This window comes from Hesperophylax consimilis, chromosome 7 (genome assembly GCF_061612785.1).
Source record: "Hesperophylax consimilis isolate HC1 chromosome 7, BYU_Hcon_1.0, whole genome shotgun sequence".
In the NCBI taxonomy this organism is placed as follows: domain Eukaryota; kingdom Metazoa; phylum Arthropoda; class Insecta; order Trichoptera; family Limnephilidae; genus Hesperophylax; species Hesperophylax consimilis.
In genome coordinates this window covers 286251-303151 of record NC_142842.1, presented here as the reverse complement: position 1 = coordinate 303151, position 16901 = coordinate 286251, and the positions used below count along the sequence as shown (strand labels likewise).

The following is a 16901-nucleotide window of genomic DNA, read 5'->3' as shown; positions in this document are numbered from 1 at the left end:
CATCGTAAATATCAAAAAATTCTTTATAGATTTCACGAAGATGAACAAATCGGAGTTTATCAATTTAATTCACTCGCATTTGGTTTGAACTGTTCACCATTTCTAGCAATGCGAACTATAAGGCAGCTAGCGAGCGATGAAAGAAATCGTTATCCAAAAGCGGCGGAAGTTGCAATTAATGATTTATATATGGACGATTTTGTATATTCTGTAAATACTATAAGTGAAGGCATCACTTTGGCTACAGATTTAATGGCGATGTTCAAGTGTGGAGGATTTGAATTAGTCAAATGGTCGAGTAATTCTCCTCATTTACTGGCCCAATTACCGGAGTCGCACCGCGCGACAATGGATTTTTCGGATAAATGTAGCATTTTAGGATTAAAATGGGATCCGATATCTGATTGTTTTCGATTTATGATATGTCCGACGGAGGAGAAAACTATATGTAAAAGATCAATTCTTTCCACAATAGCTCGTTTATTCGATGTATTAGGTTTGGTTGCTCCGGTAATTTTATATGCCAAATTACTTTTACAAGAGCTGTGGTTAGAGAAAGTAGGATGGGACGAGGAACTACCCCAAAGTATTGTTAATAGATATGTCAAATTCAAGGAAGAATTACCGATGCTTTCTAATTTAAATTTACCTCGATATTTGGGAGTGAAGGAGGACTGCACGATAAATATTATCGCCTTCGCAGATGCGAGTATGAAAGCGTACGGTTGTGTAATATACCTTCATGTAACGGATAAGGGTGGCAACACTACAATGAATTTGATATGTTCTAAATCCAAGGTGGCCCCTCTGAAAACAGTGTCGCTCGCTCGATTGGAATTATGCGCTGCGCTTATTTTATCTAGACTCGTTAGATCTATTATAGATACTTATAGAAATCGCGTTTCGATAAACGATATATTTGCTTTTTCAGATTCAAAAATAGCACTTTCTTGGATTCACTCGTCCCCGCACCGGTGGCAAACTTTTGTAGCTAATCGAGTTAGTGAAATTCAGGAAAATTTACCCGCGAAACATTTTTATCACATAGATGGCGTTACCAATCCTAGTGATTGTTTATCACGAGGACTACTGCCTGCTCAGCTGGTCGATCATTCTCTTTGGTGGCACGGTCCGCCCTGGGCTGCGAACCCAGTATCCGAGTGGCCTGTCGAAAGATTTTCCCCCTCACGAGAGGAGGAGAATACTTTGGAATTGAAAAAATCGCATACATTTACGATAACGTCAATAGAGGAAAATTCTCCGATATATAATCTCGCTTTAATAATTTCTTCATGGCCAAAACTGCTGAGAATTGTGGTATATATTTTACGATTTATGCGAAAGTTATCACGCTCAACAGTTATAAGTTCCACGGAATTAAACATTGCTGAAATGAATGTATTAAAAGCTTTACAGAATAGGTATTTTAGTGCCGATATACAATTAATACAGAGGGATAAATTATGCTCACCTTCAATCCGAAAACTAAACCCGTTCTTAGATCATAATGGCTTGTTACGTATAGGTGGTAGATTAACAAACGCGAATATACCTTTTGAAAACAAACATCCAGTACTTTTGCCAAGACAGGATCATATTGTCGATATAATTATAGACTTTCACCATCGTGTGAATTGTCATACTGGTGCACATCTCCTTATGTCAATAATTAGACAGCGTTATTGGATCTTATCGGGGAGAAATCTAATACGCAAAAGAGTACATGCTTGTAATTTCTGTTTTAAAACTGCACCTTCTAATATTATACCGCTAATGGCAGATTTACCTACAGCTAGAGTTCAGGAAGCAAAGGCATTTACACATACGGGTGTAGATTTTGCCGGACCAATAAATATAACCCTTTCTAGGCGTCGTGGGGTAAAAAGTCAAAAGGCATATATATGTCTATTTATTTGTTTAACAACGAAGGCTATACATATGGAAGTGGTATCAGATCTAAGCACGGACAATTTTTTAAACGCATTTAAGCGTTTTCTATCCAGACGCGGACCGGTTTCGTGTATGTACAGTGACAATGCGACAAATTTCATAGGCGCAAAGAATTGTCTGGATGACTTGTATAATTTTTTAGAGGCAAATTCAACTAAAGAAGTTCTTCGCAATGAATTTAACATTCGGAGAATTGAATGGAAGACGATTCCACCCCGCGCTCCTCACTTTGGAGGATTATGGGAGTCAAATATTAAATGCATTAAATCGCATCTGTATAGGGTTGTGGGTACTCAACTTTTATGTTATGAAGAGCTTCTCACAGTTCTGACACAAATAGAGGCTGTACTTAATTCACGGCCATTATGTTTATTAAGCAGTTCTCATTATCCAGAAGCTCTTACTCCGGCTCATTTTCTGATGTCTACCCCGATTCAGCATCTACCCGCTTATGATTTGACTAATGAACGCATTAGTCTACTGAAAAGGAAAGAGCTTTTGGACCACCTCGTTCAATCTTATTGGAAGAAGTGGCATATAGAGTATCTTCACTCTCTGCAGATGAGAAAAAAATGGAATAGTCCCGCGAATAACATTCAAGTAGGTACCATAGTATTGGTGCATCAAGAGGATGCGCCTCCACTTTATTGGCCGGTGGGTGTTGTTGAGGAGGTGTTCCCTGGTAAGGACGGAGTGGTTCGTGTCGCACGCGTAAGGACCCCTTCCGGGAACTTTAAACGACCAGTCGTAAAATTGTGTCCTTTGCCTACACAATAATTATTATTTCTTTATTTCTTTATTTCATTATTTTATAAATTTTCGTTTTAACTTTGCAATATTAATAGCGTATTGATAAGAATATTTATATTTCATCTTTCGTTTTACATTTAACTTTTTACTTTATTTGAAAGTACTTAAAATTTCGGAAGGTACTTTCAACGCCGGGAGAATGTTCGCGCAATATATATGGGATTGTTAGGTATGCATCCACAGGCTTAATGGACAAGTGTAATGTCAATACCAAATCCTGCAAATGTCCTACCTACCCTTTTACCCATCCCAAAATGTCACCATATTAAAAATATTGTTGCGACACATGTGAAATCTGACAAGTGGTGTCAGTTGCTTATCAGAGTTCGGAGTGATAATTAATATCAGACAGGGCGGTTATACATATATTTTGTGAAGTGAAATCAACTAATACTCCTGGAGACGTGTGATAGTCATCAACGGGTGAGTCCATCTTTCCTGCTTTCCAATCTGGGCTTATCTTGTGCTCCAGAAGCCCAGATTTATACCTTTGATTATTGCACTGTCCATCAGGTTTGTCGGATGCATAAATCGTCCCATAATCTATCATTCGGGGTAGTTTGGGACTGGTCCTTTGGGCGTGTGGCATAGGGCTTTAGCTCTGCACCACCTCTAAATATATAGTGGAGTCGCAGCTTCGCGACACCAGTGGGTGTGCGATTCGGATACCAACTACCCGCACATTGGTAAAATGTACACTAATGTACAGGTAAACTTTCAGATGCTGATCGTGGGGTGAATCAAGGGCCACGAATGGTGTTGGAAGTAGTTGACAAGTATCGCTGTACCGGTCGAACTTTTTTACGTCACTCGACTTGGCCAGAATTGTGATGTAAGAAGGATCGTTGGCACAAATCGGATGTTTGTCCTATTATATACACATATTCAACATTTGGACACGTTCATACACACTATTAGCACACCTGCCTTTATCTAAAACTAGTTTGATAGCCCACACCTCTTATATGGCCTGGCCAGGCCACATTACCAAAGGGGTAAAGTACATTGCTCATCAGAGGGTTAGTATTAAACTAGTCGGAATAAAGCAATAGCTCAGTGAATATAACTTTAACACAGTTATTCGAGATTGAATAGAAGTGGGCAGAAAATTAAATCTTATAAGGTAAATCAGTACGCTTTAAGTTAGTCGATTTCAAAACATGGATTAAAATGGTTGAAATGAGTAAATTCCTTATCTCAACCTTACTTAACCCTTTTCTACCATTCATTAGTTTCATCGCCTCTTCATGGAAAATAACAAAATCCTTTTCTTCAATAATTGTTTTGGCTTTCACCCTTCAAAGTTCTTCGTGGTCAATGATTGTGAGGTGAATGGGAATGAAGCAATTGCTTCATTCATATATATACTCTTATAACTGCGATCATTTTATTGTTGTTCAGTATTTTAAATCTTTTTTTATGTTTATTTAAAAAAAAAAAATTTCAGAAAATATACAAATCATTTCACCTAATTTTATACATAAGATGAATAACCAGAATAAAGCTCGGCTTGTGTGTATGAGGGATGTGTATTTTTTTCGTTATATTATATTTATTTGCTCAAGTTTTCAGTTTACATTTTCAGTGTGTTTTTTGACGTGAAATTTAAAATCTTGAATGTTATTTATATTTAGGATACCATCAACTAATGATTTTTTTTAAATAGTCCTGGATATTTGTAGTTAAATTGTCCCTTTTTTTATTACATTTTAGAGTTGGTTCAATTGAAGTTTGTCTGACTAAATGGTTTAGTTGTTTAGAATATCTTTATTAATTAGTGTTGCATGGTAGAAGTGTAATGTATTTAGTTTACTGACTTTAAATTCTTTAAACCGAAGTTATGATCAATATGTATATGGTTTAAATAGAATTTTAATAATTAATATTCATTTTTGTGCTATGTAAAGCGGTTGCATAATATGTCATAAGTGCCACCCCAACTTATAATGTGACATTGTATTATTGATTGGCAGAAGGCAAAATATGTCATTATAAGTAAATCTTTATTAGTTAGTTTCCTCACTCTGTCTTTGAGTATGTTTATGTGTGTGTACTATTTTAGGTCTAATGTAATGTCTAGGTATTTTATTTCGGTTTTGCTTTCATTACTAAACACGAGATATTACGAAGTTGTGTATTTTCCCTAGAGTATATTATAATCTTTATTTCTTTAGTTGTTATTTTGTTTTTTTTGTGCTAAATGGCATATAATAAGTTATTTTTTTAAATTGCGTCAAAATTTATGCCAAACCAATTTTTTAGTTGGTTCACTTCCGTCCAAGTATTAGCTTTTATTAGGAATACTGTGTCGTCTGCGAATGAAATAATTTTACTATTGTTATAGACATTAAATATATCGTTAACTTATATGACAAATAGAAAAGGGCTATATATATATACTATATTCCGAGTCACTTGGTGTCTTTTATTTAGGTAACTAATTTATCCATGCTAAGACTTTTCCATTTATTCGAATGTATTTTTATTTATTTATTAGTTTTTTATGTGATATAATGTCGAAGTACATTTAGTAGAAAATTATAAGCTATTTTCCTATAAAAAACATCAACCTTGACATACTTCCTTCATTCATTATGTACTTTCTCACTTCTCTGTTATAACATTTTAGAATTAATTGACTTTACCCTCTATTCTCTAAAAATTATTTGTACACATTTTTCAATTGATATTGTGCACTTTCTCCTATTTTAAATACATTGTAATATTATATTTATAAAGGCTTATTATTATTATTTTAAAGGCTGCCATGCTAAGTTAATCTGTGAGAAATAGTTAGGATACAGGTGAATTTTCCAATTAATCTTTCAATAAATAAAAAAAACGCCTTTTTAAAGTCTGTAAATATTCCTAGACATTTTTCATTAGAATCTTTTGCAGTATATAGGTAATCGTTAATTTCGCGATAGCGTCTTGAGTGCTTGTGTTTTTTTTAAGCCATATTGATTTTTTTTAATCCTGTCTTTCCATTTTATTTTATTTTTTATTTTTTTTTTTTTTTTTTTTTATTTAATGCAATAAACAACATAATATATTATAATTTTACTGGTCTTCCATTAAAAGCCTTAGCTTGTGGATGGAAGAAGAGTTAACATTTCACATATTATGTACAAATAAAGTCACGTGTACAGTTAATACAATGCAGTTAATACAGTTAATACATTTCATATAATTACAATTACTATTTACTATAATCATGTATTTCAATATATATGTATGTGTAGGTAATATAGACACATGGCAATCAGACCCGTTAACTAAAATATGTAAACATATATGTATTCAGTAAGAAGAAAAACAAGTAAGATTTTTAGTGTGACATTCTCTAAAATACTTTTTGATGGAGTTCAACAATTGAATTTTGTTCCTAATGCTTCTGATTTCTATTGGTAGGTTATTGAAAAAGAATTTTCCTTGGTGAGTATAATGGTGTTGTGCAAAAGAAGTGTTTAATTTGGGGCACACAAATACATGTTTAAGTCTAGTACGATTTTCAGTTATGAATGCGTATTTATCTTTTTCTTTTATAATTTGTATAATTGAATTTTTTATAAATAAGTTTTTAAATGTTGGAACTTTGAATTCTTGGAATATGCTGTCAGTTGGGAAGTCTGGAGGTTTTTTTAGTATAATTTTTATTATTAGTTTTTGAACAATTTCTATGGGGGTCAGATTAGTTTTGTAAGCTGCTCCCCAACTGATAATGGCATACTGAAGAATAGACTGTACTAATGCGTAGTATATTGAGTATAGGTTTTTCGTTGATAAGAAGTTTCGTATTCGTAAGAATATATGAATTAACTTCCTAACTCTTTTTATTGTATGGTCGATGTGATCTTTCCATTTTAGGTTTTTATCTATGATTATTCCAAGATATGTAATTTTATCCGCTATTTTCAGAAGTGAACATTTTTGTTGGCAGTGATTAGTATCGTGTTGTGCGAGAGAATGATTATGTAAGAATATTTGAAGATTTGGAGGTACAATGTTAGTGTTAATTTCGAAAGGAATGACATATGTTTTATCACTATTTAACGACAAGAGGTTATTGTCAAACCATATTTTTAGATTATTTATGTCTTCTGTAGCTTTTAGATTAATTTTTTCCCAAGTTTTTTCTTTTATTATAAGGACTGTATCATCAGCGTAAGAGATAATTTGGCCATGCAATGGTTGAATAAATATGTCGTTTACATACAAAATGAACAATATTGGTCCAAGCACGGTGCACTGTGGGATACCAAAATTTGATGTTTCTTGGTCGCTAGTTTGGTCATTTATTTTAACAAATTGTGCACGATTGTTCAAATAACTTTCTATCCATTGGACGGCTTTATCATTGATGTTATTTAATTTCAGTTTTTTGATAAGCTTTGCGTGTGAGATACTATCGAATGCTTTTCTTAGGTCTATGAATATTCCTGCGCATTTATTTCCTTCATCAAGTGCAGAGTATATAAATGATGTTACATTTGCTATTGCATCTTGTGTGCTTTTTGTTTTTAAGAATCCGAATTGATTGGAATGTAATATTTTATTGTTTTCTAGAAAATCAACAACCCTTTTTTTCACAATCTTTTCAAATATTTTTGCTATATTCGATATTAGTGATATCGGTCGATAATTTGAAACATTTTGCGGGTCGCCGGTTTTAAAGATAGGGGATATTATAGATTTTTTATAATTTGTTGGGAATATGCCTTTAGTCAGACTGAGATTGATAAGGTGGTTTAGTGGTTTCAGTAGATACATTTTCATTTCTTTAAGAATTTTCACAGAAATGTGGTCAAAACCTGGAGAGGATCCGTCTTTCATGCTTTCTATTACAAGTTGTATTTCAGTTTCGGTAGTTTTTTTAAAAGTGGATAGTGTATTTTGTTTTTGGGTATTAGTTGTTATAGTTTTTGGTGTGTGTACAGATTTAGTGATTTTATCAGCGAGATTGTTTCCTACTTTAGAGAAATAAGAATTAAAAATGTTTGCTGTTAGTTTTGGGTCTTTGGATACATCAATGATATTATTTTCATGTTTTAAATATTTTATAGAATTATTTTTTTTCTTATTTTCAATTGCATAATTTACCGTTTTCCAAATAACTTTTAGATTGTTTTCTGAAGTAGAGATTATTTTTTTAAAGTAGTCGTCTTTACTTTTTTTAATTAAAGCTGTTAATTTATTTCTATATTTTTTGAGAACTATCTTAGCATTTTCATCGTGTGGATTTTTAATTGTATTTTTATATAGCCTTTCTTTTTCTCTGATAGATTTTATTAGGCCACAAGTGATCCAAGGTTTTATACGTCTGAATTTTGAATTCGTGTATAATGAGACCTCTGTTGTGGAGGTTTCAATATGATCCATAATTTGTTTTTCAAACATATTTGAGCATTGTTCGACATCGTTAGATTGTAGTATCGTACACCAAGTTTCTGCTTTCAATTTTTTCTCTAAAGTGGCAATATTTGTGGTTTTTTTAATAGTAATTGGAGCCTTAATTTGTGATTTTATTTCATTATCATACAATAATAAGCAAGTGTGGTGGTCAGTAATATTCGTTTGCCAAATCATTGTTTTGATTTTATATAGGTTTTGTAATTTTATGTTTATCCAAATATGATCTAAGCAAGACGATTTTTGTCCGTGCATTTCTCTAGTATTTTTGTTTATGCATGATTTAAAATCTAATTCAGTCATACAATTTAGGAACTCATTTTTGAAAATATTTTCTGATTTTTCGTTAATGTTAATATTAAAATCACCCGCGATAAAACAGGTTTTATTTTTAAGCGGTAGTAATATATTTTTCAGTTGAGTTATAAAATGTGAAATATTTGATTCGTGTGTTCTGTAAATGGCAATTATGTGGTAAATATATTTATCGAGTTTAATTTCGATTTGAATACAGTTAGTCAGTAATATTGGGTGTTCTAAAGTCGTGACAATACTGAATTTGGTGTGAACGAATATTGCGATTCCACTATTTTTATTGATATTTATTTTAGTTGGGATGTATGTATAGTTAGGAAGTTGAAAAGCTGGTGACTCATCATTTGTAAATGTCTCTGTTAATATTATACAGTCTGGTTGTAATATTAGATTATTGATTTTAATAATAAATTCATCAAAATTTTGAAACATACTACGAATATTTTGGTGTAATATGAATAAACCGTTAAATTTGTGTGGGAAAAATTCATTACATGTCTCTGTGCTTGCACATTCGTATTCATGGATTTTGTAGAAATTTTCTATTTGGCTAGCTATAAAATCATCCATTTAAAATTAATTTTAATTCATTTAGAGCAATTGATAGCACATACATCCATAAGCTTGCCAAAACTATGAAGAATTAAATTAAAAGAATTACGCTCCGTTATTATAATTATATCGGTATCGTGTCTATTAGTGAATAAAGTGTACTTATATCTGTTGCGAATGTATAACATGAGCATATAAATAATACATAACATAAGCATATAAATAATATAAAATATAAGCATAAAGAGAAAATAAAACATGAGCTTAAAGAGATTAAAAAACATAAGCATATAAAGAAAATAAAACATAAGCATATAAAGTATACCAGTGATATATGGATTTGGTTGTTGCGGATATTTAACATAAGCGTGAAAAGTATGCATAACATTGGCATAAGTATACAGAGTATGCATATAGTTGTTGCGAGTATATATCACGAGCATATAAAGCATAAGCATATAAAGCATATAGAACATAAGTATATAGAGAAAATAAAACATAAGCATAAGCATGTAAAGTACACAGGTGTTATAGGGATTTAGTTGTTGTAAGTATTTTACATAATTATAGCAGGTATATAGTGTAACTATGAATTGAAGATACATAGTACATGATTTATATTGGTTACTGCTAAAACTAAATGTAGTGTTTGGGTAAAGAGATAAATGATTAATGATTAATGTTCAGAGACCGAGAAAAATAATGTTAAATATAACTAACTACCACGCCGTTTCCCCGCAGGGGTAGGCAGAGCGGACGGGCCGCCAAACAACTCGGTCTTGGCACGCACTTCTTGCCTCATTCACATTCATATTTCATCTCATACATATGTTAAGTTTAATAATTATTTTAAAAAATCATATTCTGCCGATGGAGGAAGGTCACCTCTGAAACCGGTAGAGTATTATTATTATTATTATTATTATTTAATTATTTTAATATTACATATAAACAGAGTGATCAAGTATTGCCCATCTCACTAGGTGTGAAAACGCCTGTGTTGAGATGGCAATTTACAGAGCGATTGTTAACATACTATGAAACATGACACAATAATAAAATAATATTACATATAAACAGAGTGATCAAGTATTGCCCATCTCACTAGGTGTGAAAACGCCTGTGTTGAGATGGCAATTTACAGAGCGATTGTTAACATACTATGAAACATGACACAATAATAAAATAATATTACATATAAACAGAGTGATCAAGTATTGCCCATCTCACTAGGTGTGAAAACGCCTGTGTTGAGATGGCAATTTACAGAGCGATTGTTAACATACTATGAAACATGACACAATAATAAAATAAAATAATTTTTTTTTTAAATTATACAATTCAAGTATTGTAAATACATTTTTGTGAATTTTCTATTTTTTAATGTTTCTTAATATGGAATGTTGCATTGCACCATTCCGGCATACATTTTGGAATAAACTGTAAAAGAAAGTGACCAAGTGCATATATTGTAATTATGACAAGCTATTACTGACATTATAACAGAGGAAACTCTTTTTACAAAAATGATCTATTTACTATTGTACACCGTTCAATAGAGAAGTTCTAGAACTCGTTACATGAACAGAAATTTCACGGGTTTATTAAAAAAAATTATAAATAAAATTAATCCCCATTTTTGATTCGAACAACTTTTGTTTGAATTTAAAGGTTATACCCATAAATTTATAAAATTGTTACTTTTTTAATTTCAAATATGAGATCGACAAATAATAATGACGTATAATAATTAGTTCCCAATGGTCGAGTGGATAAAGACGTTATCCCGGTAAGGCAGAGATCCTGGGTTCGATTCCAGTTCAGACCGTTATCTTTTTATTTTCTGTACTTTTATTTCTGTTTCCTGTTTCGTTATTTTTATCTTATCTTCAATGATAATATTAATCCTGTTCAAAAATACTTTATATGAGATAGTGATGGCGATATATCTATCAAAAATACTTTATATGAGATAGTGATGGCGATATATCTATCTAAACAGTATATAACAAAGTCACTTTCCGCTTCAGTATGTTCTTCTAAACTTCGCAGCGGATTTTGGTAAGGCTTTTATTAATGGCTTAGAGAATTTCTTCCGGATGGTTTATATATTTAACACATTAATCTATAAAAAGTAGAGAAAAGTTGATGTTTTGTAATCGAGTCGAAAAAAAATATTTTCGGTCGCTTGCATTGCCAACGTTGGCTAAATCTTATCAAATACATCAAATAATGTGTTACGGAATTGTATATCTTAAAAATAACACAACCTCAAACATTGCCCCAAACTGTTTATAAGTGCCCGAACATCGACGGGTACAGCTAGTTAAATATAAAATGGAAAACGCTGAGCAAAAAAATCATTTTCTGTAAAACTGAGAAATATCACTTGTCAAATAATGATTGTATAACTTTTAGTTTGTAGATTTCAAGACATTTGTTTAAGCCGTGGATAATATTTTATTTTCCTAAAAAATCACATAATGGTCAAACAATGTTTTTTTATTGTATTGGTGAATCAAACTGCAATACACTGAGTTGAAAATAACTATAATAATTATCGCATTCGTGAAAAATACTCCATTATTTAAATGTTTCCATTGGGAATATAAAAAAAACGACTGAAAGCACGCAGTTTCCATTTCGAACTGAATATTTTATTTACGACATTATTTCCAAGTAGATGTTTCGAGATCCGAGTTCCTGAGAAGAGAAGCCACGGGACGATCTTGAAGGACGCCGGCGCCGTTAAAAAAGATACGAGTACATTAAATATACTGTTTTTGCGTTCGCGACAATAGATATCAATAAATCATTTCTGTTTATATCGTGGAGGAGAAATTTCCTATTTGTGTTCGATAAACAATAATGTTTAAATCGTCAATTATAATTTGTTCATTTTGAAACATGGTATCATTATCGTTAAATTGTGTTCGAAAATAAGGCAAATGTTTGAAACGATTAACAATGTTTTATTCACAATTCCTAAAAATGTCAGAGATGAAATTCAGGTAAACTTCGAGTATTTAAACATAAAACAGCGAATATTTAAACTTTTGTTTAATATTTATATATGTTTGTATAAAGGTGCGTGAGGATTGTTTTTGGGAATATCTGCCGAACGTCAAACTCATTCATGATATTAAAAGGATTAGGTTCGCGACTGTATTAGAGGTAGCCTAAGGAATATTTAGATTATGGTTTTGTTTGCTTTTATGATTAGTGCAGATGAAGTGCTACCTCCCCATGCTATGAATTCATACTCAATGATAGAGTTACAGACAGCAAAGTAGATCATTTTAAAGTTTTGTAAATCGAGAGTGTTTCGTATTTATTTATTTAGAATTTACGGCACTATTACACACATTTTTTTCTACAGATACATAATACAGTATTAAATTTTGATGAGTGACAAATAAAATAATTAAATTAAAACACAGCAAATAAAATAACTGTAAAGAAATAAGCAATAACATAAACCTGTTGTGTAGTGATCTCATTAAAATAAGTGGCGTTAAAAAGTGTTCTTAATGCAGCTTTATACTTCACAAGGGGCAAATGAAGAGTATCTGCGATATTAGCAGAAAAGTTTCCAAGTTTGTGCAATCTAATTATAACTGAGTTATATCCTGAGACTGTGGTATAATTGTAACAATGATACATACTAGAGGGCCTTGATCTGATGGTAGGTACAAGAAATTGAATTAACAGTTATATATCAGGGCTATCCAAATGATAATTTATAATATTGTATAAAAATATAAGATCAAAAATTTTTCTTCTGTCACTTAATTTAAGCAAATTCAATTGATGTAATAAAAATTATGAATTCATAGCAATAAAGTCATTAGTAAATAATTAAGAACCCATTACCATTTACTGAGGGGAAAACATAGATTGGTTTAACCAACAATAGATCATGTCATCGGTGTAACCAGTAATAAATCAATGTATGCACCTTCAAAATTTACATTTGAAATAGTATAAATACGTCGTCTCAATGTGGACTAACCACAGTTTGAAAATGGCCTTGTAAGCCGAAACAGCTGTCACAATAATAAAAAACTAAAACACTTGCAGAACTTAATAATAATATTATCAAATTTAATCTAAATTAAATTTATAAAAAAATTAAATGGAGTTCTACGAATGAAACACAAAAACAATAAATAAAAATTATAATATATTGTTTCTAAAGGAATTCCCTGCCCAAAATTAATACACCGAAAAAATTTGCGTTGGACTCTTTCAATGGTATTAATGTGATTATTAAAGACAGGTGACCAAATTGTATAGTTGTATTCTAGAGTCCATTTACACAATTTTTTAGAAATATGAGTGGGATATTATTGTGAAATTTGTGAAATTCAGTATAATCATGGAGTGTTCTCATTGTTTTGAATTTATGTTGAGCAATCTTTTTTTTAAAACTAAGTTATTGTTGTGATCTAGGTACTTAACCCCCTTCATCTCACTCATTTCCTTCCCCTCTCCGCCACATTCAGCCTCGCAACATACCCAATTAGGGATGCCATAGTTTCACTCATTCCAAACGGTTGGGACTATTGCGCGGTGTTCATGAAAATCCCCATAAACGAAGAAAGTGATGTTTGAACACCCGACTTCTGTATCCAGACTGAATGAGATCTTCCAATTTTCCGCAAAGGAAGAGTCAAAAATCCGAAAACCAAGTGGTTTTACTAATTTTGAACGAGTTGAAGGTCGACAATACACGAGGGAACACCGGGAGTTGCGCTTGAGGAGTGAATTATTCAAACGTTCGCTAAACAGTGGAAAGGAGCCAGACAAATGAAATGAGGCGGTTGTTCCCCTGATCCTTTAGCAGGGGTCCAACTGACACCCCATTGTCAGAACTTCCACACTCCATACTCTTCAAGGCGTTGAACAGAGTCATAAATAACATGAGGCTGCTCACAACCTTCCAGATATCCCCGAAGTTAGCGCACTTTACCCCCAGACCCCAGACACCCAGGATGGGATACGTCGGTAACCGTCGGGCGATATATTTACAAAGCTTTTGAAAGGATTTTGAAAGGAAAGCTCTGCCAATAAGTTGTTCACATACGGGATGCATTCAACTATACACACTTGGCATACGGATGTTGATGTGGATCGAATGACTCAGACAGCGGTCGGTGATTTTCCATAATTACCAACACTTTACTACTAATCTAGTTTTGCGAATAAATAAAAAAAAAGTTGACCACTGTATTGGTATCTCGACGAAAAGTGTAATATACTTTGTATTGAATTAATAAATGACAGCCTTTCGCTTATCTCAATCTCCATCACAGCAATTAGGTATATTCTGGTTTAAACTATTATAACCAGCCAGTATTTGCTTCCTTCAAAAGAAATTTACAAATACTCTCACGCGTGCAAACAGTAAATACATGATGAATTGAAGTATATTTATTTCTTAAATAAACTGGTAGTACCTAACTATAAATGCTATTCACTATTTCTATATTTCAGAGAGCGCTTATTGCTGTGGATTGGCTCTCTTCTGCGAATAACGATGTTCCACAGATACGAGAACATTTCTTGATAATAACTTAAAATGAATCGATCACAACACAATTAGTTGAACAAATCAGTGACAGGAGAAGTTCCTATGATAGGTAGTCTTCCGAGATTTCCCCTTTGACCAATCACCTGCAAAACCTTACTATACCGGGATGAATAGGGACAGATTCCTATCGCCTTGCCCAACCCTATTAAAGAGCTATTTTTACAGTACGTAAATGTATGTACAAAGTTGAATAGCTTTTGCACATTAATTAAATAAATAAATATTTCATTAATTTTGTATTTCAAAAATGGTTCTTGTTTATTAATTTTTCTACCAGACTTTTGATCAGAGTTTTTTTTTACAAATTTTTACGGAAAAATTTTTAAATTTGAAAAAAAAAACAATGGGACGTCTTATCTTAATTTGGCTGCTAAAACTGATTGGTTAAAAGTCCTTGAAAGTAAGAAAAACTCACCGCTGTGTATTTCAATTAATTTTTCATTTAACAAATGTCACGGGGCCAAATCTCAGCATTTAAGTGAAAATATTATACAGTACAACTTGTGCCACTTCAACACATAAAGATCGGGTGGCCACGTGGCCATTTGGAAATGAGGACATGTGGGCATGTGAAATTATGGACATATGGACTATTGAACCAGTATCCACTTGGTCTGCCGGCTTCACAGTTTACGGGTTTAGGAAAATTATTGTATTATTTTTATTTATCTTTAAACGTCTCTCCCGACGTCAGTGGTATGAGCTGTGAAGTGTTAAATTTGTATAAAATTAATTTGCATAAAGTTGAATTGTATAAATAACGAATCCACCCACTTACAAACACTCGTCTTTATATATTTATAGATATAAGAGCTGTGAAAACATTTAGGGACTTGGAAAGAGTAAAATAGCCTGAAGTAAGATGACTATTGTATTGTATTGTATTGTAAAATAATTTAGTATGTTAAGGATTCAGTGAATTTTGATTATATTATTTGAGGTTCCACACAACATCCCTAAAGATCACATGAGCCCTGAGGATAAATTCGATTATATTATTTGAGGTTCCACACAACATCCCTAAAGATTATATTATTTGAGGTTCCACACAACATCCCTAAAGATTATATTATTTGAGGTTCCACACAACATCCCTAAAGATCACATGAGCCCTGAGGATAAATTCGATTATATTATTTGAGGTTCCACACAACATCCCTAAAGATTATATTATTTGAGGTTCCACATAACATCCCTAAAGATTATATTATTTGAGGTTCCACACAACATCCCTAAAGATCACATGAGCCCTGAGGATAAATTCGATTATATTATTTGAGGTTCCACACAACATCCCTAAAGATTATATTATTTGAGGTTCCACACAGCATCCCTAAAGATCACATGAGCCCTGAGGAAAATAATTTACCTCAAGGCCTCCTGTGTAGACTTAATGAACAAAAAAAACAAAAAATGTTAATTTTATTTTGAGGTTATACATATTTTATAAATTATTTAATTTAAGGTTATATTACTTAATGATCAGAGTATGATCGGTACCGTGGGCTAGCTCTAAAACAAGGTTAAAATTTGTGTTTTAATGCAGATATTTATGCATTATATCGGTTAAATTAACGAACTATTCTCAAAAATTTGAAGCAAAAAAGAAATCGTGCCTTTAATTTTTTGGTACTTAACGCAAAGGGGAAAAAAATATTTAAAAATAATATATTTGAAATATTTTTCCTACGAAGGAGTGCACCATTCCAATCTCAAAATGTTCCCAAATTAGATAATAACTTCTGCCTTAAAGTAAATCGAAACGGCCGTTGGAGAAATTAGAAAATGAAATTGCAATGAATAATAGGAATAACTAATTTACTTTAACTGGAACATATTTCAGAAGTTTGTTAATTTGATACGATTTGAAAAACTTTCTTCCTAATGAAGGCCGGGGGCAGTCATCAATCAAAGCGGCATCAAAGCGCGGCCTAATTATTTAAGTTTGTAACAAAAACAATTAAAATAACGCAACACTTGACGCTTTCCAGAGGCGTCCCGGAAGGATGAAAGCACCAGGGCCGTATTTAGGATCTGTAGTCCCCGAGGCTGATTCTGTAGTGCGGGCCCTACTTGTCGATCTAGAAACTGGAACTTTTTTTTCTAACTAAAAACGTAAAAGAACTCGGAGAAAACTAAATGATTTAAATTATTGCTAATTTATTAAAAATCTTGTCAGATATACGTATTCCTTTTAAAAATGGGACTGCAGACCTTAAGCGAATGAATTGACAGGTTTCCTAACAAGCTGCCGGTAAAACACGAATATGTT

General features: G+C 32.3%; 1 protein-coding gene across 1 annotated transcript in view; it reads right to left on the bottom strand.

Moving 5' to 3' along the window:
- LOC149422101 (uncharacterized) overlaps positions 1–16901 on the bottom strand; it is a 592400-nt gene that overhangs the window by 404279 nt on the left and 171220 nt on the right. The window lies entirely within an intron of this gene.